Below are 27,312 nucleotides of genomic sequence, written 5' to 3' on the forward strand. Positions count from 1 at the left end.
GTTCCGGGAATGTTCCATGACGTGTAAACGCCACAGGAAGGGGGTTAACGAGGGGCTCGGCCGGGGCCGCCGCCGGGTCCCTCCCTTTCTCCCTCCCTCTGTCCCCCCGCCCGCCGGCGGGGCTGCCGCGGGGGCCGGCGGGGGCACGGTCCCTTATGTAATGCGGGGTACGTGTGCGGCCGGCGGGGATTATGTAAGCGGCACGTCCGCGCCTGTCGCATAGGATATCGCATAGGATACACCGCCGCACGCCGGCTCCGCGCCGGGAGGCGGGCAGGGGCGGCGAGCTGCCCCGCCGCGGCCCCGCCGTGTCCCCGCCGCCGGGGTCAAGCGGCGCGGGAGAGGCGGGGGAAAGCCCCGGGTTATCCCGGGTCATGCCCCGCAGCCCGCCCCGACCTTCCTGCCGGGGGCTGGCGCGCCGCTCGGCCCTCCCCCGAGAGAGGGAGCCCGGGGCGGAGGGCACGCAGGGCGGCGGTGTCCGGGCTCCGGGCTGGGTGTCCCCGGGAGCTCCGGCCGCGGGAGGCCCCAGCCAGCACGGCTTGTCTCCGTGGGCAGGCGGCCGGGGCTCGCCCCGGGACAACGATAAACCTCCTCAGAGCTTAATTTCCCGGAAAAGGGTTCTGTTTTTCTTATTAGTTGGCACTAATGGTCAAACTTTTTTTTCGAGGTTTATTTATTTATTTATTTTTAATATGATAGTTGCAGAAAGGAAACTTGTGCTGACGCACTAAAGAGTTAGGTTTTTTTAGGCAATAATTCTTTAAAACCTTTTTAAAGTAAAGTAATCGAAATACTAATGAGTTTCAGTAGAAATATTTAGCTAAATAGTTTCCCTTCTCTCATTTTAAAGTGAAGCCTACTTTAATATTAAACCTGTCTGGGTTTTGTACATTATTAAATAATAGAGGGGGCACTAAACATTTTATGCTGCCTTAATCAAGGGTGTCACTTTTTCTTTATTTTTCTAATGAATTTATACTGAGCATTATTACGAAAGAAGTAAACAAAGTGGTCGGGGTGGCAAAAGAGAAGCATTGCTGGCTCGCTCTGTGTTGCTCTGCCTGCCGGAGCCGCGGGTGCAGCTTGTGTTCGTGCGGCTCCCAGCGCAAGGGGGCTCCGGTCATCACCACCAGCAGTTCTGGGGACACCGGCAATTAGAGTAATTACCAGATTAAAGGAACTACTGGTCTAACGAGGTACAAATTCAGTGGGCCCAGTTTTAAATTCTGTTGTTGTTGTGGATTCCCACTGACTACTGGAGGAATTTTATCCTCAGGTTATCAGGACATGGTGTGGAATCCTCAATATTTTGATAGTGAAGATGATATACAGACATGCTGAAAAAGTGCATCTGTTTTTCAAAGATAGGAGAGTCTCTGCCTGTTAGATTTGCAGCAAGTGGACATATTTAGATAGACGCTGTGTAACCTGGGGTTATATTTATTTACACTTAAATTCTAAATCTTTCCTGATCCTTCCACTCAGGAGGAGTTTCTGAAACTTCAGGTACGGATTATCTGAAACTTTCTTCATATTTTTTTTTCCTTCGTCTCATGTCTCAAAAAACTTAAGTGTTGTAGAATAGGCTGAGAAAGTTTTTTCATGTGAGTTTTAAGAAGTTACGGCTATCATCTGGAAATGTATTTTAGATTACTGTGGTTTTCAGCTGTGCAAAGGCAGCAGTGATATGGTACGAAGTCAGTGTGCCATTAATTTTGTTGATAGAACAATCTGCATTTTTAGTGTTTTGTAGTCTGTTGTGTTGATTTTTTTGTTATTTTCCAATGGCTGTTGGGCATAGCAGTTCTTTGCATTCTGACTGAGGTGACTTCTTAAAACCTCACTGCTATGGATTAGAATAGAATTGAGCAGCACTTGTCCCAAAGCACAAATGTAGATGACTTTTAATTGTGTATCTAAGTCCAATTGTGTGGCAACAGTGCAGAATGCTTCTTTATAAAGGCAGATTATTAGATTCTCAAGTGACTAGATTGCCTCATATGTGAGATCTGTTTACAAACCTTCTTGTTACTATGAAGACAAAACAGAGAGCCATATGCATTCATGTGGTCCTTGCTGAATAATGGTACATGTGTCTACTTGAGTGTTTGGCAGTATATCATGTTTAGTTTATGTGGTGGCACCCTACAAGGCTATTCTTTTTTTGACTTTTAACTATTTCTAATACCACTGGCTGTGCTCAGTTGTGTGAGCTAATTTATGACCCTGGTCTGCATGTTTGCAACTAAGCTGGACGTTTTAAAAGCAGGACATTTATTGTTGAGCGTTTTGCCAAACTTCTTTGCTTATTCATTTATTTAGGTGCTTTTTTTGATAAAGGTGAATTGGATTTAAACAGAAGTGAAAGTAATGACTACCATTATGTATCATTTTTGGTCAACAGCAGGGGCAGTTACTGTTACTACTTTTGTAATTTAACCATATTGGGTAAGATAGTGGGAATATAGGAGCTGTGTGCCTGGCAGAAGTGGTTTACTTAGTGAAATACTGCAATACTTACCCATCAAAGAGAAGAATGATTGCTATTTAAGAGTATTCCTGTATAGAAGTCATGGTAATGTATAAGTCACAGTGATGTGACTTGGATTATGAAATATGGCTTGCTGTCTTTGAAATTTGAGTGGTGGGGTTTATAATAAGCTGTGGTTTCTTATATGGATAGTTATCTATCCAGCTCTGTTAAGTACAGCTTGGCAAGTACTGCTTGCTTGTAGTTGATTCTGCCTAAGAATTGCAGGTGAATTGCCAGAGCTGAGTACTGACTTTCTCTGTCTTAGATCCCATCATGAATCAGGCCCATGAAAAGTTGTTTCTTTGTGTCTTCACACAGGGTAAAGAGAAAACGTTTTATCCATTTTACCTCAGACTGTTGGTATGTGGTTTTAAATTATTGGTCCTCCAAGCAGGAAGAATGCATAATTATTATTATTCTTACAGGTTAAAGGCTTCAGGTAGAGTTAATTGTTAATACTTTTGGGAGTTGAACAGGAGTGTTGAGTGCAGAGGCTGCATACCTTTGTTATTTGAAAAAGGTCCGATAAGTTATGAGGAAACTGCTTCAAAAATTCTATTTTTTTTTTAAAGAGGCAGGTTATTTTTTTTTTTTTCAAGATTTCTTAAACAGCATCTCTGAAGTAGTATTACAGATTAAATATTTTTAAAGTTATTTGGCTTTCTCCTGTGCTTTAACCATTTGTTTTTCGGAGGTTTTTTTGTTTGCTTGGATGTTTTGGTTTTTTGGCATTTTCCCCCCTTGAATAGACTACCTAGCAGGTGCTAGAAAAGGTGAAGAAACAGCAAGGGAAAGTGTAAGCTAGATGGAAGATGGAGAATAGTATTCTTCACATAATCAGTCGGTAATTGGGGATGCTACATTTAAATAAAGCAGCATAGAATTATCATAGAACAATGAAAGTTTCAAGCTGGTTGTGCCATTCTGATAGGAAATAGCAGCTTTGGACAGCCTTCTTTCTCTTCTGGGTGCTTAAAAATTTTTATAAGACTTTGCAAGAGCTCCCCTATTTCAGCAGGAAATATTAAAAAGCAGTTCATTGTGGCCATATTTTTCATTCTCAAGTGAAATTAGCAGTTGTGAAAATGCTGGTCTGACAGCCTGAGAAAAAAATTCACTGTAAATAGAAATATTAGAAGTTTTTCCATGACAACCAAGTAGCAAGCCCCTGTTCAGACTTAAGAAATCATTAGTGAAATTAAAGAATATGTTAATGTCTGGAAACATCTGGGGTTTTTAAAAATGTTTTTCTTTTTATTGAAATAGCAAGTGGGAGGTAACATGGGCATCTTATTTCACCATTCTGCTTTGTTCATAGATTAAGCAATTGGCTTTACCCTCCCTACTTATTTGTAGTAGATTGTCCCCTGTAAGGTTTGTCCCCAAGAAATCTCTCTCACAAAGCTGTGAACATGGAAAAGGTTCAAGAGGATATAGGTAGAGGGAACCATCTTATACAGTGTTTCAAAATCCCAATGTAGAATAAGACTAAGTAGTATATGCAATTTTGTCTGTCAGAAATCTCTTGCATTTTTTATTGTCTTGTGATTGAATTCTTGCCATGATTGATATGGTCTAAACATAAGAGATGCTTCTTGCTCTGAGGAAGTATTGTGGATTCTGGGTGCTTATTTTCATTTGTCTTTCGGGCACATTCTCTACATCTGCAAAATGGTCACTCTGTTCTCTGTATGTCAGAGTAACAGCAATGGAGTGTGGACCACACTGGTTTTGGTCACAGGATTGCTTGTGTTTCCATATTTCCTTGTTCTACCCTGGACATATCTCTCTCACTGTTTTTTCAACCTGGATATCGCCCTTTCTTGAATAAGCAAAAATTGTGCATGTTTTTCCCCCCCCTTCACTTTCGCTGGATGGGAGCCTCAGGGCATACCTACACAAAAATGTACCACTTGAGTGGTTTTCTTAAAGTAATACAGTGCACAAATATGGATTTAATTATCTGATGTAAATTCCCCTGGTACATGGTTATACTGATATGACTAGTTTGTATAGTGATAATATCCCTTTTTTCTGAGCTTGTTTATGCACATTCTATTGCTGTCAGTGTAAACTTGGTTTCAGCAGAAAAGTTCTTTCTAAATATGTCATGGAAACCACAAGTAATGTAATAATGTAGTAGGTAATGAGTTTATAGCCACTTCATGTACACATGGGTTTGTTTTCTTGCACCTCAGTTTGTGTTTTTGCAGAAAATTATTTTCTTGTTTTGGCTTTTTTTTTTTTTTTTTCTATTTGTTGATAGTTCTGCCCTAATACACTTACAGAGTCTGAAAAATGGAACTCACGTACAAGAAATTTGATCTTGCACACCCAAAAAAGAATAGTATAGAATACATTTTTCTTAAATGGGTAGGTTCACATAATTGGAACTTAAGTAAGTCACAATTAGCTGCTGCAGCTCTGGCTAAAATATTTTACTTAAGATTTACATTTACTTAAGATTTTACAACTTAAGTTGTAAAAAGTGGGGGGAAAAAGGATGTACAGTATTTTTTGAAAGGCATGGCTTAACTGCTGTTGTGTCATACAGGAGAAATTCAAGGTTTGACTGCTACAGAGTTTCTTTTTCAGGTAGTAGTTTATTGGAAATTCCACACAAAGAAAAGCAGTTAGGTAATTTGCATGTATAGTTCAGTTTAATAGAAAAGTGGAAACCAGAGGAGTGAACGGGAATTGAAATTACAGTGTCAGGTGACTTTTAAAAAGTAATGCAATAGAGTTTGACCCTCTTCATAAGAAAATACTCATAAAAAACGAAGCAGAAAAATTCCAAGTTGTTTTCTGTAATTTATGGTGAAGTCTAGACTTTTGTGACTACAGAGAGTAGTATTGCTAAAGAAATATAAAAAGCTGAAAGAAAGTTCTAAATGCACAGTGTAAGATATGATATAACATCAGAGAATTTTGTTGAAATAATATTATTTTTGAGCAGTTTTTCAGTAGAGCAGTATCTGTGCTTAGGCAGAAGGGAACTCTTAAGTTTAAAAAATCTAATGGCACAGGATCAGGGTTACCAGAATTAGTCTTATTAGACAGTGGGGTTTTCTTGCATGTTGGTGTGTTTTGTCATTTTTGTTTGTTTAAATAAGATAAATGTCCCTGTCTCTGTGTTCATGTATTTTGTGTTTGTGGCTTGCATTAAAAGAAAACATGTGTAGTGTGTCAAGAGAGAATAGTATGAAATAATAACCGAGGTTACCCTTCCTTGACAACAAGACATGACACTATTTAGTTAGAGCAAAAACTATTTAGTTTAGACCAAAGTCAGCATTCAACAGAGATGTTGCTGGCATCTCTTAGCTGTCTTCATAGGTCAGTGTAGTTCATTTTGAGTGTAGTCTGCTTACAAAAGTTCTAGAACTCCTTGCCTCCCAAAGACAGCTAAAATAAATAGCTCAGCTGAAAAATAAATTAACTGTTGTCAATTTTTTGTGAGGACTGGATGTGATTTTCTTTCTTTCTGCACAAGCATTAGCAATGAAAAAGTGACGCCCCAGAGTGCGGGGCAGGCCCGTGGTTCACTGACACCTGCGTGCTGAGTGTTCAGCTGAGTCCTGTGTGACACCTGTGAAACACTGATTCATCTTGAGAGCTGAATTTCTACAACTGTTTCGTTAATGTTTTAGAAAAGAAGATCAAATACAATTCATGGTCTTCTGTAACAATAGAGATAGATAAATTTCAACTTTTTCGCATTTAAAATCAGTTATGTTCATGAATGCCATTTCTGAAACTGCTTATGAAAAGCCTTTTAGGTGTATTTGTCTGAAATAAAATAGTTCTTTAGTGAAAAAGGCTTTTATCTTTGGCAGGACATTCATAGACTCCTACAGCCAAATTCCCTGTCCTGTGTAAATTAATAAAAGTTTCTACAGTTTGGTGAAAATAGGATTAAACCATCAGCTACGAGACTATAATGTTGGACATCTTGCTTCTGTCTTGATATGATAATCTGTTTTGATCATCAGGTGAGGCTGTAATATTAGGCTCTGAGTAAAGAGATCTTGCTTTAAAATCTCTTCAAAGCTATGTGAATTTAATTTCTACCTACATTCTTAGTAAATTTGGGTCAAAAAAACTTGCAGTCTGTTCCATTATTTTATGCTTGGTCCTGCAACAGTAGCAAAATCCCTTTAAAAGTTAGTGAATGTTTTCACAGGGCTGCTTGGCTAGAATATTTGATTTCTTAAGGTTTAAATAATGGATAAGCTACACATATTTAATTTGTGAGGTGCAGTTGAATTTTGATACAGGCTTAGCAGGATGTTACTGATACATCTGAAGAAATTTTTTAAGAAATTTGTAATAAGTGTAAGGGTAGGAGTTTATGTAACACGCTTAGGAGGAAATTATGTTAGTGAAATACAAACTGACAGAAAGGTATTTGTTTCAGAGCTAGACTGATACCAAATACAGTGTTGCTACTTTTGCAGTTGGTTTTTATGATGGAAAATGTAGGGATCAAGAGGACAGTGAAGTTGGTCCAGTAAGTTATCTGTCGTGTTTGATATGCCACATATTTTTAATCTGTGATTTACTTAATTACTAATGAAATACACAACTTTTGCTCATGTTTGACCCAATTCATTGTAGTGAGTAATGTTAATTATTGGTGAAGAACTTCATAGTCAGCCACGCATTAGTAAAACTACTACATGATTTGGAGTGATTAGTGGAGCAATTTTGAGTCAGCTGTTTTTTTCTAAACAAGTAAGGTTGTAAATTGGAACTGATATAGAGTAGTATGACAGCACTTTTCTTTGGCCTGACAGGACTTTGGTCTGTAAAATGTGGGGAGGCAAAAGGATGACACACAATACGTTCATTTTCTCTGTTTTGTTTTTTAGCTCAGCTCATATAGTTGTTCAGTGATTCTATTAAATCAGTGATCTCTTCATGGAAAAAATTTAACCACTTTGTATCTTACCATTATGAGCAGTCTTGAAGGAGAGGTGAGAAAGTATTAGAGAACGGAGTGGAAGCACACCAGATTTTCCAGAATTTTCTTTTGGAGCAAGGACAAGATGCGTTTACATGTCACCTTGGAAATGCTTGTTTTGCTTCTGGGTTGTGCAGATTTCCATCCAAGGCTGGTAAACCTGAACCCTCCATGATGGGAGGCTGGACTGGACACATTCACTTGGAAAAGATGAGTGTACAGGAAGAGCCTTTGCTTTAGTTTTAGTCTCTGTCCTCTGTGTGATGCTTTATAGTGGCGTATCTGGGGTCTTTACTCATTCTTCTGTAGGAACAGTGAAGTAGCTTGCAGTAGATGTATCCTGACTTTTCTTTCCCTTGCTCCTCAGATCACCCTGTGCATGGCAGGAAAGAGAAAGACACGTGGGATGATGGAGTTCCTTTATGCACACCTCTCCAAAAGTTCAGTGCAGCATATCTTCCACAAATAGAATTAATATGAGAGAAACCTTTTAATTTTTTCTCACTCACAATCTTACTAGTTATAGAAGAAAAAAGGGATGTTAAATGCACAGTTTTGGATGTATGCTGGTTGAGGATGAAGCTTAGAGGGGAAGATCAATAAGATGGAGTGGAGAGGTTTGAATGTGACTGACAGTGGATTATAATTTCCTACAGGAAGTTATTTTTATCAGGTCAATGTCCCTCTAATCTACAGAATTTTAGTAATACAGTCTTTAGAAAACCTGTCCAGTCTCAAGTTGTACAAGAATGTGTCAATAAGTAACTAAAATCCTATGGAAGGCACAATCAAGGATACAGTTGTAAGATACTCTAGCTTCCAACTTTGACATCTCCGCAGATACCTTGCACACAGAATATGGTGCTTCTTATCTTGTGCAGTGCTTGAAGATATTTATTTTTGCATTTGCTTATGCATGGTTTTGATTTAATTTATTTGCAGTATCATTTGATCCCAGTCAATAGTTCAACCCACTTAACTAGCAAGCAGGGGAATAAATGAAACTAATTTCGACTCTTTTTTTTCTCAGTCAAGTGGGCTGTCTGGTGAGCCAAAAGTGTAATAAATACATTTGATGGCTGTTTACAGATTCACACACTAGAAAACTCCACAAAAACAGAGAGTTGTGTTTTAGTGTCCTTGCCTAATTCAGACAGTGTCACATGCAGGTGATGGGAATATACTTGTCTTCTTATCTCAGCCAAAAATGCATTTTTTTGGCTCCTGCTTTGATGCTTTTCCATAAAAATGAATATATTAGAGCAGAAAATGGAGGGGGTTTGCAACATTGTGTGAAGAAATATTTAAGAATGCGTGTGTAAGTATATACATCTAGACTCATGTATGTGTATGTGATCATAACTTTTATCTCTAGTCATGTTCTGGCTCCTTCATAGTACAATGTACCTGGAATAATTTCATGAGAGCTCATGGTTGGAGGTCTGGCTTGTTGTCACTGGGAGGAAGATTTGTCCTGGATTCCATGTAGGTTCAACTTCTGCTGTTGGTTAACTACCAAAGAAAATATTTTAAATAAATAAATTTATTTGAGTTATTAATGTATGACTGCTAGCATTTATTTCACAAATGTCTATATAGATGCGTATACGCAGCCGCATGGTGTTGAAAAGGTAAAAGATCTTTTTAGTTCTCAATGAGGAACTGCTGTGCTGTCACTTTGGTGAATGTGTATCAGAGTCTGCCCAGGTTATCTTTCTAAAGTGTTGTCTACTATTCCTGGTGCTCTGCTGCTAGGAGGATGCAGCAGGATCAGTAAGTGAGCATGGCCCTATTTGGCTGCTTGTGACTGACTCAGCCAAAGTCATGTCTTGTTGGACCATAAAGATGTTTGCCTTTAAGCTGAAGCACTTTGAATTCCTTTTACATCCTCGTGTTTCTGAGGGACATATTCACATCACTCTCAGTCTGCTTGGAAAGGGAAAGGGCCATTCCCAGGCCCTGCCATGGGTGGTGCCTGGCATTTCCCTTGTGCATGCTGCTTGCTGAGCCTTGCTCCTCTGGTGGATGCCCACCTCCACACTGCAGCTGAACTAGTGGTGCCAGCTCTTGCAATTGTAGGGAAGTGGCTGGAAAGTCAGTCCACGAGCAGACTACCCATGCAAATGGGTGATGGAAATCAAAGCAGTCCTAAAAAGCACTTGCATCGTGCCAATGTGGATCTTGTTGCTGGTCCTTCACTTTCTCTGGAGCCAACACAAAACCTCAGTCTTGCCCTCATCTCACAGTTTTCTAATCAGTGCCCCATATCTGAGAAGATGACACCAAACTGTGCCTGGCACAGCTTGGTGACACCATGTGGACTGCCTCATCTCATGTGAATATAATGAAAATTCTGTCATTTTGGATTGTTTCCTGACCAATAAAAGTTCAGAATGGGAAGTTGTTATTGATTTTGATTTTTTTTTCATGAGGCCAGGATTTTGCCATCGGCTGTAGATAGGACTTGTACTGCTGAAGTAGTGCTCCTCATGACTGTCTCAGCCTATAAATGGAAATCTTCAGCAGACAAGGTTTGCTTTTCATTGAATATAGTAACACTAGGTGAGAATGTTGGAAAAACTGTCTGCAAGGAAAGAGCCTCTGGATAGTTCAGGCAGAGAGGACCTACAATGAAATGCACTCAACAGAAATGATCTTTCCATTGCCAGATGGTATAAGATATTTTAGAAAAAAAAAAATGCACTATGTATTGTATTGTACATTATGTACCCCAAGGTACTTTCATTGTGATTTGAATATAAAGTGCATGAAGTCTTAGGTGAAGGTGTTGCAACTGACTGGCTTAGAGCTGTGGTTTTAGCTTTGTTTTGTGTTATTATTTGTAGTTATAACCTAGCTGCAAAAGAAACTTGCTTGGAGGTGAGGCTATATCTTACTTGTCCTGTGTGCTTCTCTCCCCAGTGGAATCCCGTTATCTGGTTTTGGAATTATTAAGATGTGAGAAGCCTGCATTTAATTTTAGTTTGTGTATGATGTCCTTTTTTATTTTTATTTATTTATTTTTAGTGATGCCTGCTTACTTCAAGTGGCATAATTTCAAACTTTTTGGGGGCTTTTTTTTGGGTCTGTTTCTGGTATGGTTCAGCATAAAAAGACAGATAAAACAATATTTACAAAAGGTTTGCATGGTTTTAGTTCATTCTGGTGTACTCTACCTGCTCTGTGTACCTACTTCTCCATCTGTAGCCCAGTAGCACCAAACTGAATTAGGTTATCCCTGATAATGGAGTTTTTCTTCACACTTCCCCATTTTGGATGTAATTTAAAATAAATTCCTGCATCTCATCTGATGGGTAGATAAGAGGGGAGATGAGGGTTTTGTTTTTTTTTTTTTTTTTAATGATACAAACAAAATAAAAAAGGAAGAGGAAAAAGCCTAGTTCAACGAAAGCTTATGACATGAGTCTAGAATGCATAACCCTGGGCAAAAAGGGCCAGTTATTGGAGTAGTACTTGAGTAACCTAATTGTTTGATAAGGATCCTTGCCTGTTTAAGTTGTTGTTGGTTCTAAATTTGTGCCTTATTGCATACCCTAAGGTATGTGTACAACCCAGTGTAATTGCAGTTTATTATTTTATTAATGAGAGCTGTGATAATGTGTTGGCTCATGAATTCCCTCCAGTCCAGGTATGGTCTCCTAATTGCCCAGGGCTCTGCGATTCCGTCGTTTGTTCTGAGGATGGTGGCAGGGAACACAAGCAAATTCTCTCTAAGCACAGTTTACAAAACTGAGACCTTGCCCTAAAGCCTGTGTTTGGTGTGATAATGCAACCAAAACCTGGAAAGGCCGGATATGATTTTAACGCACATGTAATGAGTAACAATAGGAGCAGCAGAAGGAAATTCTTAATACACAATCCTGAGTGCCTGAGACTTTGCCAGCTGGAAGGAGAGGGCTGCACACCTTACTTGGCCTTCTTAACCATAACAGAGCACCCCTTAGCACTCCTTTGATCTGGGTCTCTCCTCCTGCCTCTGTGCCCAAGTGGAAGGCGCTCCCTTCATTTGCTGTAAGGCACAGCAGTGAGCAAGCATCTGGCATGCAGCAGCAGCTCCTGCTTTCCATGTGCCTCTGGGGCAGCCTGTTCCCGTGTTCTGGAAACTATTTCTGTTTGCTGGTCCTGCATCCACAGTGCATGAGACGGGAGCAGCAGCAGTGGAGGTGCGGTCTGTGGAGCGGTCGGGGAAATCCAGTTTGCTGTGTCCGTAAGTCTGGAGACGAAACTTTCCCGTAAAAACCCGTGGCAGAGCACCACATCCTCAAACGATAGCGCTCGCTCCACGGCGCGGCCCAGCTTTCCCGGTGCGCTGTGAACCCCTGACCCTGCCTGTGCAACATTTGGGGAGCTCTCTGAGGAGCTGGTGGCAGCTGGGGTAGCCCCAGCCCGCAGCAGGGGGGATGGCCATTCCCCTGAGCGTATCACAGCCTGCCTCCTTACTGTGGCTCCTGCAGTTTTCCACAGCTTCTGAAACTGCTCATTACAGAACTTGGCTCTTCTGCAAGGGCTTTTCATAGCTGCAGCCCCTGTGGCTCGATGCAGCATGCTTTTCTGGGGGAACAGATGGTATATTGCGTAGAGAGTTGCTGTATTTTTGTATCACTGGTTTGTATTTATTTATGTCCATCTTCCTCTTCCTCTCTTTTTTAAGGTGTGCATATAGGCCAAGGGCAGAACTTGGAATCAGTACTGGATTTGCCTTGGATATATTTGTGTATGAGTGCAGTGCTTTACACTGAATAGGGTGTGCTCTCTGAAGTTTTAAGAACAGATTTTCATGAATTGAATTGAAATTAGTTCAAAATACTGCAAGGGGGAAAAAGCATTTTCCACTTAGAAGTAAGAAGATCTTTAAAAGAGAAAGTCAATGTCTTCTTAAACAAGCTTTGTATTCACTGAAGTACAGTTTAGTTTTCAAGTCAGTAGATGTGTTCTCTGTATCTAATCTTTGTTTTTTTTAATTGATATCATCTGGTCAATTTGAGTGAAAATGCTATTCCCATAAGAAAAATATTTATTCTAAATATTATTGTTGCCTAGGATCTTGTTGAATTCATGGGATACAGAAGCAGTCAAGTTGATTTAATATTTTTAACATTTTTAAAGTGTTTTCTCTTTGTTTCCATGAAAGCAGTTTTAAATAAGTATTTTAGCATTTGCTTATGGCTTCTGGAAATTAGGTTACTTATTGTAGAAGACTTCAGGTCCTTAAACATGGGTTTCAAATCTGTTTTGTCTTGATTAGACATTTGAAAATAAAATAGAAATACTTGAAGCCACAAAATAAAGGCTTGCCTTTTCCTCCGCTTGACTTCCAGGACTTAATGTGTTTTGCCCAAGGAATCTCCATAAGCCATTGCATATAAAAGATAGTTATAATCACAGGGTTGTGGTACCACTTGGCCAAATCACTTTATATATTAACTTCTAATGTGAATATATATATATATATATATATATATATAATTATATATTTAGATGTCTACATATTATTTTTATCTATACACTGACATGTGCACAAGTGTGTAAATATGTATAGACACAGCACAGACACAAATACACTCCCACATTATGTCTCTATGGACACTCACACATCTTCACTACATGGGATCATCCCATTTCAAGGGTAATGTTTTCACCCTAAACCCAACCCTTGCCATGTAATTGGAATGTTCCTCTTGGCAATGTAGCATTTTCCCAGTAGCTTCTGGGTGGGATGGATGCTGCTTGTCCCTGTGCCTGAAGACCCCTCAGGCACCTGGCATGACAGTGCTGGTGGCAGTGTCCTGCTGGGGCAGGAGAGCATGGCATCAGGCAGCTGAGTGCAGTGAATGAGGAGACAAAATGATGGGGAATACTTTGGGAATTTCACCACTGCACTGGTGGTTGGATCGTGCCCTTCAGCAATGGGCAGACTCTCCTCCTGCATTCTGTGTATTTAGGCTGAACACCAGTTTCACAGTGAGAAACAAGTCCTCCCTGCCCCCACTTCTGTTTTTTGCCACACATATCTTGAAGATAAATAATGACCTGCAATCAAGTGTTTTGGCAGCTTGGACTTTGTCATCTTTGCCTTGTTTTCATTATAAAATTGGTACAGGATATTTTAATTATCTGCTTGTAGAATCGTTTCACAAAATTCCCTTATTGATGTGACAATTCAACAACAAAAAAAAATTCAAGATAATGACTTTTACACCTTCAAATGATGGTGAAAGGATTATAAAAACCTTGTACATAATTTGAATTCCCAAGTGATACACTATAGTGGCTTTGTTAAAAGTATTGTGTGGATGCCTTCTAAAAGAGTTGTTTCCACTTGTATTTGTACCTACCACAACCAATTTCTGTTTTGGAGTGGAAAGGAGTTTTGGAGTGTTTTCATCAGTGTAGCAAGGGTGCTGTCAGTGAGACCAGGTCAGTTTGCATCTGTCTCTTTGCTGTAAGTTTCAGCTGTTTAACAAGTAAAACACAATGCAACAGGTACAGATATCTTTAAAAGATATTAGGGTGGTATTTGGATATTGCAGAGAGCATATTCCTCTTTCTCCCCTCAAACCATGGCAGAGATGGCTTAATACCCTTTGTCAACTACTGGAACAGTAAGGTGTAATTACACGAAGATTAACTCTTGGGACATGGATGGGTGTGTAAATCCACTGCTGTTCCTTGTTATATTCTATGTTCTTTAGCATGTATTGCAACAGGCAGCCATAGATGTGTGGAAAAAGCCTGTTGTGATACGGCAGTGCCTGATGGTTACACAGCCTGGCCCTGTGCTGCTGCTGCTGTGCCATGCACCAGTTGTCTCAGTATGGTCAGAAGTTCAAATTGTTGGTGCATTTCCTTCATTCTTGGACATGGGTCTAAAAATAGTTGGCCAAGTTTGTTCTGAGTGAGTGCGGTACCAAGTGGTCAGATTTCAGAAAGTCGAATGGCTCTTACAGGTGTTGTTTAGGATGCTGTGCACAGTGGAAGCTTTCTTACAATGCTTTTGAAGGTTTCATCCCCTTTTTCCTTCTCTCAGAAGAATGTCACTACTTACACCCACTGCTTTGTATAATATGGGCTGGATCCTGTTCCAGCAACTGCAGTTTTAAGGGTGAGAGTCTGATCACTTTACTCTGAGCTAATCCAAACTGTGATTGCTGCAGTTGATGCCTTTGTACTGCAAATCATTGCAACATCAAAGACTAATTTGTCTGGATTTTTTTTTTTTTTTTAATATTGAAAAGAGTCCTGATTATTAGTGCCAGACTGACAACCTTCAGGATTATGTTGTCACACTGTCACAACAAGAAGCACTAGAGGTTTTTTCATGCTACCTGGTAATGAATCTTAGAGATAAGTTGCCTTTGAAAAATTTACCTCTAAAGGACAGGGTAGTAAACAACCAAACCAGTTTGTATACTTTTAGAATAATGGATTTGAAAGTATATCCAAAATTTTTAGTTTCTAAATAAATAAAATACTATATCTGACCTTATTTTAATAAAATGAACAGTTTTGGCTAGCTAGTGACAGTGTTTATGTCCCATGAAAGATACAATATATCCAAGATACAGTCTGGTGATTCCCTAGTTTCAGCTCTATTTTGCTGAATTACTGGGGCTGAAAACTGACTTCAGTTCCTAGTGTGACCACAGGGTGGTTATTGCAGAAATAAGGCAAAAATACTCTCTTCAGCTAGTCATGGTGGTATGAGAAGAGAATTCAGAAGAGCATTTTCCAAACTCCTTGTAACCTTTTTCACTGAGGTTTGTTAAGTACCTCTATTTGAAAAACAACTTTTATCAAGTGGAGCACTGCTACCCAGTCTGTGACATTTGATGTATGCTGGGACATGCTTATTGTGGAATGACTGTATTTATCAATGTGTTTTAACATGTTGTTCAGAGACATTTAAAAATGGGTCTAGAATGTGTCTCATGAGTGAGAGTGGACTGTAAACCTGTGCATCCCTCTGCCCCTGGAGAGGATCAGCTGTAACCAAAGCATTTCCTACAGCAGCTGGCTGTTCAGAATGCACTTTAAAGCTTCCAGTGGTGGGTGGAGACTCTGAAACCTCCTGAAATTCTGACAAGGATCTCATTTGGATTCTTGTCAATGCTTTCCATTTAAAAAGTCTTTCTAATGTTTAGCTTAAGAAGGTAGTAATGGTGGGTAGGACTGCAATCCAGATTCCCACTGTGCTTTCCAGCTATACTGATTTTCTTACATTTAGGTGGACAAGTCTGGGTGACAGTTACCAAATGTTGGGCATCCACATGCCACTACCCAGCTCCTGCATCCTTTATGCTGGGACCTTACCTGCTTCAGAGAGAGGCAAATTTGAAAAGAAGCCTCTGTATTCACTCTGCCAGGTTGTCAGCCGTATCTGACAAGGGAATCCTGGAGCTTTACCCATCAGTTGTTCCTCTGATGTATTTACAAAGCATGTTTTACTTCATGGCATCCAAAGCAATGTAAGGCTTGATTTCCAGATGCTTGCAAAAGTAGTGAGCTGCAGAAAAAAGCTGAGTGCATTTTGATATTGTAGTAATATTTCATTCTCCCTCTATATTGCAGTAATATTCTTACACAAGCCGCACAAGTAAAACAAGAGCAGCACGGCTCCTGAGCAAATATTGTTTCTAGTCACATACGATACTTTGCAGCTGACTGCTTGGCTGTTTTGCTATGCAAGTGCAGAGAACGCTGCTAGCAATAAAGGCACTGCTGGTTTCTCCTCCAAAACCTCCCTCCTTGCGGTGCATTGGAAATGACTGAACTTTGGCCCTCAATCTGCTGACACCCTGAGGGAGCGTAAGTGAAATGACGTCTTTGCTTGTTTCAGCTGCACAACAGGAAACGCTCGTGGCCTCCCCTTCTTCCTGCTCTGAGAAAGTGCTGCTGCCTTTTTTTTTTTTCTTCCCCCCTCCCTTCCCCTGCAGTAGAATGGGCTGAGACCTAGTTTCAGGTCTGGGCTTGGCAGGCAGCTGGTGCTCACACAGGCCCCCACTGCTGCTGCCTCCTCCCTGGGGCAGCCAGTCGCCTCCCTATTGCACTGCTGGGGGGCGATGCCACAAATACGAGCTTTGTATTTTTATTTTTTCCTTTTTTTTTTTTAATTTTTTCACCTTTTATTTTTCCATCCTGGAGAAGTGACTGAGAAGAGAATACAGTTATGTGGCAATGTCTTGCTCCACAGAGCATGTCACTGGACACATCTGATCTGCAAAGACTAGGATGGTCAGGTGATGATTTGGCTTGGGAAGACCATATCACTGCTTTAATGTAGAGGACACTGTCAGGTGGGCATTGAGGGATCCTGGAATATGGTCCCAATAGTGCTGAATAATGCTGGATATACAGGGCCTGAGCAGATTTCTTTGCCTTGCTGCAGTACAGAGCCTGGCTTCTTGCAGAGCACTGACAGGAAGCCTGCTTCACCCTCTCTGGCTGCTGCTTTTACACTTCATAACCAAAACAGTGATATGAGTAAAAATGGTTATTTGCAAAACACGAGCATTTTGCTGCTAACTCAGGGGGGAGGATTCTATCTCAGTATAGTCATCCAGAACATTAAAGCAATGCCGTGTTTTTGTGAGTGAAATTGACTGATTCAGTATTCAGCTGTTATTCTGTAATGATTGGGGGGGCGGAAATGGTCACTTTTAAAAAATAAGACACATCTGTACTAGGGAGTTTGCATACAGTGGTGTGAGAAGGGACACTGAGTAGTCTAGAGTACAGTATCCTGAATTTGAAAGATTTAATTAACTTTGAATGTAAACAGTGCTGGTGCAGTGGCTTATTCATTTGTTTAAGGTTGCATAGGCATATTATTTAAGGAGCAGCTTTTGTCTGGGTTCTGCAATAAGCAACTTCTGGATTTACCTCATTAATCTTTCGTACTACCTAGCTGCATAGCTGTTGTTTTTAACAAGCTGGAGTTATGTAACGTGAATCATGCCTGGTGAGATGTTTGCTAGCAGGAAGAAGCAGGATAGGCAAAGAAATAATGGCACTCAACCTTTTGCATGGATATGACTGGGTTTTGAGATGAAATGCTGTGTGTTGGTACTCCCAGCTGTACAGACAAGGTCCAGGTGTTATTAGGAGGATGTGTTTTGAAACAATGTCTTGGGATGGGAATGTTTAACAGACAGAAGAGCGAGTTTGCTCAGGCATGAGCAGTTCTTGGAGGATTTTGTATATGTGCATGCCAAATTCCCTCCACCCCAACCCAATCCCCTGCCTTCTTTTTCCTCTGGGATAATAAATGGGAAAATTCCCTTAAATGGGTCTGATTTCACATGTAAAAGAAAATAACTTGATGAGCTGTGATTGCCCCTGTAAAGTGTTATATAAATCTTTTTCCTTCCTTTTTTTAATATGCCCTTATAGTATCATTAGGCATGTGAGCAACACAACAATCCTCTGTCTCAAGAGATTTTACAACCAGTTTATGGAAAGGAGAGGCAAGTGATTGTTTGAATGCATTAGAATAAAAGCAATTGATTTAAAGTTAATTTTTCCTTTAATAATATTTCCTTGACAATTTTCTCTGCTGTTACTTAGGCTTGATCTTCAAAGTCATGCTGAGTTGTTAAGCCTGGGATGACTTTTTGCTTGTATACATGTATGTATACAAATATTAAATAATAATGTCAGGAAATAAAGATGCAAGAATAACAGGTCTTCAGGTAAAGAGTAGGAATAATGAATATTTTGGAAAGGAATGGTTTAGTGCTCCTGAATTCCCCTTCAAACTCTCCTACTCCCTCTCATTTTGACCAAATAATTATGTATTTTTCCTTTGCCTTTTCTGTAAGTGAAACAGCTGTAAACTGTGGCATAGGGTTATAAACTCTTGTACTTTTAAACTTTATTGTTATTAACAACAGATGGCCAAAAATGAGTGCTGATATTAATGGTTTCCTGCACTGCCATGTGTGTATGTGAACACGGTGGCTGATGGCGCCTTGGTGCAGGTGACAGCTGAGATGTGACAGTGACAGGCAGCCTCTGTGAGCTGCTGCTGTGGCCAGCACCAGTGCTGATAACCTCAGCACAGAGACAAGGGGATGAACAAGCACAGATGGAAATGGGTGTTTTCTCGCACAGGAGGCCATCCAGGTCATGGCCAAGGGATGTCAAAAAGGCACTATAAGGAAGTGGACCACGTTGTTCTTGGTGTGTCTATGTTTTCCAAACAAATGCAGGATTTCTCTTGGACTGTCAGTGCAACATCCTTCAGAAGAAACTTGCTTTTTAATGAAAATTTAAAATAGATTTCAGTCTTCTGGAGAATTTTTGTTTATTGTACTGAATGGACTTAGTTTTGTATAGTCTGTTACAGCAGCAGAAGCTTAGAGCTGGGACTCCAGTGGCACATGAGGACACCGAGACCTTGTAGGTGGAGAAAGTTATTTTCCTGAACCTGCATGATGAATAGCAAAATTAGAATTCATAAAATGCTTTCTGTTTCTATCAGCTCCAATGTTTGTTACTTTTGACTCTGTATTGGGTTTTGTCTGACTAATGGTTATGTGCTTTCTGCAACTCCATGATTTATTTGATGCAGATGAACATTGTGTAGAGACAGCGTATAAAATTGTTGACATTTTTGTTGGTGCACTTTTCTGTTGTGGCCACTTAGGAGGATTTGAGTGTCCTTTGCTTGAGTTTCCCTTACTCTTTTGGATGAGATGTCCTTGTGGCTTTGTTCAAAGCCATGACTTGTAAAGCCAGGAGGGTCTGAGGGAGCATCCACCCCGCGTTTTGGTAGAGTCGAGCTTGGCTGCAGAGGGAGTTGTTGTGGCTCCCTGCTGCCTTATCTTGTCAGGTGAGAGCTTCTTCCTGCTGGCTTTTGCTGGGGGGCATCCAGGGGTGGGCTGGGGGCTGCTGGGGGGGGTGTGCAGCACAGGACGGTGCCACGGCGGGTGAGCATGGCTGGGATCGGTGCCTGTGAGGAGTGAGGGCAGTTCACCAGGTGCTGTGGAGGTGGGGCTGGCCTTGATTCTGTGCAATTTCTGTTGAAATCTGTGAGTGAGCAGAGTAGGGTAAGCGTGTGGAAGGAAGTTAATTGCCGCGAGTGGAGGGGGTGCATCTGTGCGTGAGCAGGCAGTGGCTTGCTCAGGGGTAAACTCACATCCTGGGATCTTTGAACAGATATTCAGAGGTTACTACTCCAGGTCTTGAGGCTCTGAACAGAGGGATTTCTTGCCCTGCAAGTTGCTGTACACAGTTTCATTTTCCTTGCTTTTGAGTATCTTGTTCATTTAAACACTTAAGTGTTGTCAGGTTATCAAGTTGTTTCCGTATTGTGGCAGAACTTGAAACAATTACCAGCTCAGTTTCACCATTTTTGCCTGTTAAAAAAAAAGGTGAAGTTTAATTTACATTAATTATTTAACCAAATGAGATGCTCAGCATGAAAATGACCAGGTGCAAATTAAGATGAAATAAGTAAAGAAAAAAATATGTTGTGCATTACATTTTTTCATATTAAGCATTCTATTTGTATTTCATTACCAGTCCATCTGCAAGAAGACTTTTCTTAGCAGATTGAAGCATTTAAAAAAAACTCAAACAAATTTACAGTAAGACTGATACAAATAAAGAATAGATTAAGATGGGAGAATTTTAAACAAATCTTCTTATTATTGCAGACTTATTTCCTCTTAACTCTGGTTGTACTGTGGGTCTTGGTATGATGTCTGGAGCCATGCAAAGGCCACCCTTTTTCCATGTTGTGTTGCTGCAACACAACCTCCCCAGAGCTGCTGTGTGTGTAAAATTGGACCCTAGGTAATACTGAAATTTGTATAATGTGTAACCTGAGCGGTGTGAGGTCTTAGCTCCTTGTCACAGGAATGGATTTGAGAGTGTTTGCCTGGTGATTGTGCTTGTTGCAGTCCTGCTGCCCCTCAGCCAGTCCCTTGTGAACCTGCCACTGCCTTGGGAGAGGCAGATCACAAGTCATGATGGTTCCACTGTTTGTGGGGATGAGAAGCAAAAGCTTTTGTTCAGTTGAAGACAAGGCTGGCTGTGGGATTGTGTTGATTGCACCATCAGTCTCACCAAGACAAGTTCAACACTGTAGTGGTGTTGCCACGGTGCATGTTTCTTTGGAAGCACCAATACAACACCCTTCTCTGTCACAGAGAACAGATTTCACCCTGCAAAAATACGTGTGCTTTCTTTACCTTGGCAGACCCTGGTTTTGAGCCTTTCCAAACTTTGGAAATATTTGTCACAAGGTTTACTTTGTGAATGGAGTTGTTTTTTTGAGCGCATCATGAAAGATTTGGTTTATCTGTATGGAGCATGTTTCCTTGTGCAGTTGCTTTTCGTGGTGCAGTGGTTGTAGATTAAAATCCTTTCTGTTGTGCTTATGCCAGTCAATAACCCCTGCAACAAGTCCATTTTTCTGTCATGCTGCATGCAGTAAGGTGCCTGGTTGCACCAATGAGAAAGAAATTTTTTTTGTTTTTGCTGACATGTCATTCTTATAGATTCAAAATGGTAATGACAGTTTTTTTATAACCATTTTGCAAAGAAACTCTGAAAACTAGAATAACACTCAGTGCTTCAATGTGTATTTTATTCCATCTGAAAAAGTGCTTTAAATGCATGTGTTTGCACTTGGAATTGGAATGCTTTGCATCAGAACTAGAAATGACAACGTCATATGCATGGGGTAGACTTTGAGTTTATGGTGGTGGCATGTTTTACTGTCTGTGATGTGTGATCACACAAGCTCAGCAGTACACAACTGACTTGATGTGTTTACTGTAATTCTCTACCCGAGGAAGTATGGTCTAGTGACTTGCAGGCTGGGCGGGGACTCAGTACCCACAGCTTCAGTTCCTGGTTCTGCTGCACAGTTCATGAGTTTGGGGCAAGATTCACACCACCTTACACTGATTTTCATGTGAGTTATGTTCATAAATATGAATGAGGCACAGCAGCATCACTGTTGTGCAGTGTTCTCTTCATGTCAGTTCCATTTCCTTGTCTTACAGAGTTGTCCTGTAGACAGATGCTGTATTCTGACATTGATCCATAGGGAGCCAATAGGGGTTTTGTGCTAAAACTGACTGTGGGGTTTGGACCTTAATTTTTTTTTTGTTTGTGTCTGTTTTTAAGTGACCATTTTCAGAGCAGCCCATAGTTGTGCTATTTACTATGAGTGCCTCTGCTCATGGTATTTGTGGTGTTAAACATAGAAGTCATTGCAAAAGTCAGGCCACATGTGGCTTTGCAGTCCAGTTCTATCTCCTTTACTTATGAGGAAAAAGATCCTAAGTAAGGTGCAGTCAGCAGCCAAGGCATGAGAGAAATGCAGCACAAATATCTGCCATATGAATCTGGTGCTTCATTAGCAACGCCCCTAAGAGAAACTTTAATTTCAGGCAGATTCTTAAGTTGTAGTGAATCACTGGGTCCTACACATTTTCCTGAAGTTAAGTGTATGGTTATATACTTTGTGAATAGGAATGGTTTATTGAGCTGGAGCCAGCATGGGGAATTTTGGGACTCCTGCTGTTCTGCTTACAGTGTTTTGCAGGAGAATTTAAGGGTGTAGAATGACACCAACTGGATTCACAGAACAATCTGCTCCTGTTCCCGTGAACTCCAAATTATTTTCCTTCTCACATGCAAAGTTCTATCGAGAGCTGCATTTAAAAACCCATCTGTTGTCCATATTATATCAATATGAAGAAAAATTTTAGACTTCTAAAATATTCTGGTTATGTGCTCCATCCTGCTGTCATCTGTCTTTCAACTACAAGCCATTACTTGTAGTTGCACATTCTTGTAGCTACTCGAATCTTTTCCCTCACAAATGAAACTCTTGAGTTACTAAACTGCCACGATGGAAGCAGGATGTTACAAACTGGTAGTGGAAAGAAATGACTGCTTTCAGAATATGATGCATTTGCTAGCATAAAATTAATGAATCTGTATATTTGTTTTCCTATCAAGTATGGGAATGAGTAATAAATTACTTCAAAAGTTGTCCCATCATATTTTTCATTGTACAGTATATTTGAACTATCAAGATCTAGATGTGTTTTGATATAATTCATGACACAAATACGTTTAACAAATTACAGCTCTTTTCTTTTTTTTTTTTTTTTTTTTTTTTTTAATGGCAAAATAAGATTATAATTTCAGTGCTGCTGGTTATAATTTTATAATTCACCTGCTGCTGATCCAACTTTCCTGTGTTGCAGTGGTAGTAGCATGAATGTAATTATTGGCAGACCCTGCTTTTTGAGAGGACAGCGGTGAAGTTCATCAGTGGTGTTTATTTTGGTTTTGTTGTTACATTTTGCTGAAACAGCCAGTTATGACAGAACAAGAGAGACAATATTGCATTATTTTGGATCTGGAATCTTGTCTTTGCAACTGTAATGAGTACTCAGGGGTGTGTGTATGTGTGTTTTCTTTTGCAACAGCTTGCAGGCTTTCCTCTCACCATTTCAAAGCAGTTATCTTTTCACTGAGGGCTTTGGGATTTTTTTCAAATGTTGCACTGTGTCCTCACTAGAAAACTTCATGGGAGACACTCAGAGATGGGAGCTTTGTGGTTTTTCCCAGCGAGATACAGACACAGATACAAGCTGTCCATCTCACAATGTTTGGGTAGCTGGGCCAGTGTACTCCAATGTGTGAAATTGCTTCCTTTCCCACTTTTCTTTAGCCTTATGGGTGCACCTCTAGTTGTGAAGTTCAGCTTTTGACACCGTTTTGCATCTCAGTGCATCTGCTTTATCTGCAAATTCTGCATTCTCTGACTCAACGTGGAACATTTGTCCTTTAACATGAATGCTGACCATCTCTCTCCTGTCTAAGCATAAGTTGGAATTGGAAGGAACTTGTGGCAACTGAGTAATTTTGAGACTGCTAGCTCTTCGTTGAATGTCTTTAGAGAAATTGTTAAGAGAAGAAAGACACAGGCATGACATCTTACACACAGTTTGTGATAGCAGGATTTTTTTTAATGTAGGAAACATAAGGTTACAAGAGATCTTGGGAGGAAGGTCAAATTAATTCCTTTGAGAATACTTTCCGGATAGGAAGCTATGTGAAAATGGTAAAATGTTAGAATTGTATGATGTAAGTGATTTTTTTTATCTCCATGAAGTATTGTTTTCTGTGTGGTAATATCTAAAGCCTTCTATGAAGCACAAATATCTGACAGATGAGGAGAGGAAAGAAATGTTATCAGAAGGATCAAAGATGGAGACAGATTGTGAGATGCCCTCCATGGTCAGATAAGAAATCACTGGCAGCTAAGAACTCAGTCTGTTTCTCAAGTGCTGTGATTTGGTGGCACTCCCAGCACCATACATCACTTGGCATCACAGAGGTCAATCTGTGTGCTTTTGTGCACTGTGTTAAACCGTGTTAAACTTTCAGCAACCCTTTTTCCACTGAAGCTTTTGACATATTTAGTTTATTACATGTATCTTTATGTTGAAATTCAGACCTAAACTTGTTTTATTTTTAAGTTTAAAGGTCCTATCTGACATAAAGCACATTGATTTCGTGGATGATATATGAAATGATGTCAGATGCCACTTTTTAAAAAAAATGTTACTGCCTTGCAAAAGTGAATGTCTTGTTTTCTTTGTTTAGTAACGTATTCAAAACACTTGAAAGGAAGTTTTGGAATAAGGAGATTTCTACCCTGGGGGAGTAGTATCCTGTGCTTTCGTTAGGTCATGTCAGGCCATTGTTTTGCTTTTCTTATCATAAAGATCTTGTGTCTTTATTCATGCTCAGCTGTGGACTTGAGTTTCCTGGAAGAGAATGAAATAATTAAGAAATAATACTACAAAATCATATGTTCTTTGTAGCTATGTTTGTTTAGTTGAAGACAGTTGTGATCTGTAGTTATGTAGAGTAATAAGTGGTGTAGATAACTTCCTAGTAATAACTGGTATCTGTGGTTCTCATTGTAGCTGAAAAGAAGTAGAATTCTTCTGTATGAAAAACATGTAGAGAAATTCAGGGTCACCTGTCAAATGGCTAGTAAAACTGGGGTCGCTTGACTAGTAAAACCGGGTTTTTCACCTCTGACTGCCAGCTGTGACTCTCAGTGGCGTTTTCTGTACTAGTGGATGACACGGTGGCAGGGTTTGGGAAAGGACATGTTTAATTTATTGCTGTAGGTGCAGCCTACAGGATGGCTGGGTACACAGGGTGGTTTATCAGTAGAAGTCATTAAAGTAGGGTGATTAATGTGGTGCCAGAGAAGGGCATGTGGTGTGTTGTGCTTGCACTTAAAATCTGTGAGCTGCCACACAAGGTCACACAGCCCAAGTGCAGTCCTGGTGAGAGGAGTCGTGGGAGAAAGAAGGGCACTGCCAGCCTAAATTAAGGTCTCATATTGCTGTGCAGTTTTGTCAGGGGATGGAAGGACACCTCCTTAATGACGTGCTAATGGGATGGATGGAGCTTGCTTGGTAAATCTGGCTTGATTCTGCTGTGACAGAGCTGAGATATTAGTATAAGTGATATGAGCAATAGCTTTCCTGGTCACACCCTGGGATACATGTGCCTGCTTTGAAAATAAGCAGAATTTCTAGCACTGGCAGTGAGATGCCTTTCTCTAGAACTAAATTTATCAATACAAGGAGGCACGAGAAGGCAAGGCTTGTTACATCCCATATTCATGGGACTTTTCATTTGAAATGTGTTGTTCCATTTCCTCCAAGTGTTCCTTGGGGAAACAATTTGGATTTAGTGTGCATTTTACTATTGATTCTTCATTCATCACTATGTGCTGCTAGATTTTTGCCATAGTTTGTGTTTACTTTTATTTGCTGTCACACACCACCACTCTGTTTGCAGGCTGCACTGTGATGTACAGGTTCTAGTACACATAGAGAAGTCTTGGTAGAGCAGAGCAGGAGTGCTGTGGGTGACCCCATAAAACACACAACACATGTGCAGCAAACAGATGTGTCAGCCTGCCTGGTTAGCACAGAAACTGCCCCATGCACAGACCTCATTCTCCCAACCAGGGACCAACTTGCTCTCTTATAAACAACAAAAAAAAAATAAATTGCACCTAGGGTATTGTAGTCAATCCAGGGGATAGCTCTGACTGAGAGAAACTGGAGAAAAAGCTCCTGGCAGAGGTTATACACTGAGGTTCTCTTCTTCATGTAAGTGGCAACAGCAGAAGGAGGATGAAGCTGCACAGCCATATGAATAAATGTGCAGAATCTGAAACTCCCACTTCTGGCTCATCTATCACATACCATCCTTTTATAGTGTGAGATGAAATGACCAGCACCAAGTTTCAGCTGCCCTCAGCAGACATGCCATTACCTTCTGTCTCAGTGCGTGGCTGTAATCTCATCCTGAAAAATAAGATTTTACCTTCCACTTACCCTTCTGGAGACAGCTTGTCAGAGCAACATGGTACTGCAAACTTATCCTGCTTAATGTCAGCTAATTAAATTCGGTTTTGAATATAGTACTAAGCCAATTTAATTCTGTCTTTCAGGGACTGCAGAGACAGTTGTGACTTTCAGATGGGTTTCTGTCTGTGATTAGTGATCAAATCTCTTTGTGCTTTTCTAGACTGACTCTGTCTGTCTTTTTCTGTGAGTCTCTCACCAGTACTTGGGATGTTATATCCCAATGGGCTATGGGGTGGAATGGGGTGTTTTTTCCCGTGCTTTCATATCCCCAGCATCTTCTGTCTCATTTGTCAACATTTTCTGTTTAATGACTTTTGTTCTCTGAAATGAGTTTTATTACTGTGGCTGGAATAGAAAGAGCGATTACTGTGAAATTCTCATGGTGTTAGATCTTGATTTTAGAGGTTGTTTTTCAAAAGTGTTGATCTTTGGAACGATGGGCATTGGAGTGACCTTCTAACTCTGAGCTGATATACCCGCCTCTGGATGATCATTCACATCACAGTCCAAGTCACAGTCCAAGTGCAACAGCCTCCAGTAATGTTTACTGTCTGTCACTCTTAATATATTTTGTGATCACAAATATTCATGAAAATAAGGGGCAGAATTTAAAAACAAACAAGCAAAAAAGATTAATCTAAAAGAGAGGAAGGTCAAAGCAAGTCATAGAGTGACAAAGTGACAAAGAATAATGTGCTTGATTAATTAAGTAGTGCTGGTGGAATATATTGTGCCAGGGACAGTCTAACAAGTATTTTTTAATTTTAGAGGCTTTCTCTGCAGGTTATCAAAGCAAGTCAAGGAAAAAGTAGCTTGTCTGGAGATTTTCATGCTTTATTTTCTGTTCAGCTCTGGCATGTCCCTCACTCCCTTTGTGCAGCCTTGTGCCAGGGAGTGCTTCCAATTTCCGGTTTCTGAATTCCCCAGTGCTGTTGGGCACAGAGTGCTGTGCATCACTGTGGAACCCCTACTGCAGTTTGCCCCCTGCCTGCAGCTGCATCTCCTTCCTCTCATTCTCTTCCTGCTTGCCCTCCCACTTGTTGATGTGCCCTATTCGTGTTCCAACGTTACAAAGGCAAACTGAATAGTCGCTATGAGTGGTGTAATTCCCGGTTACTGAGAAACCACTGCTCCTGTTTTCCTCCCAGAGTGCAGCTGCAGTGTGTGTGAAGATGTGGTTTGGGAAAAGCCTGTGTCATTGTCGAGCCCTGGGCCTCTTCTGTATGGATAAGAGGGCTTCAGTCTGCATGGATGTCTGATATATCTTACTATCCATCCATCCATCCATCCATCCATCCATCCATCCATCCATCCATCCATCCATCCATCCATTTTTTGTGTTGCCTAATAAAGCATACAGGTGC

At 40.4% G+C, this 27,312-nt stretch overlaps 1 protein-coding gene across 2 annotated transcripts in view; it reads left to right on the forward strand.

Moving 5' to 3' along the window:
• Positions 1-27,312, forward strand: part of HIVEP2 (HIVEP zinc finger 2) — a 132,722-nt gene that overhangs the window by 1,391 nt on the left and 104,019 nt on the right. The window lies entirely within an intron of this gene.

This window comes from Oenanthe melanoleuca, chromosome 3, assembly GCF_029582105.1.
Source record: "Oenanthe melanoleuca isolate GR-GAL-2019-014 chromosome 3, OMel1.0, whole genome shotgun sequence".
Taxonomy (NCBI): domain Eukaryota; kingdom Metazoa; phylum Chordata; class Aves; order Passeriformes; family Muscicapidae; genus Oenanthe; species Oenanthe melanoleuca.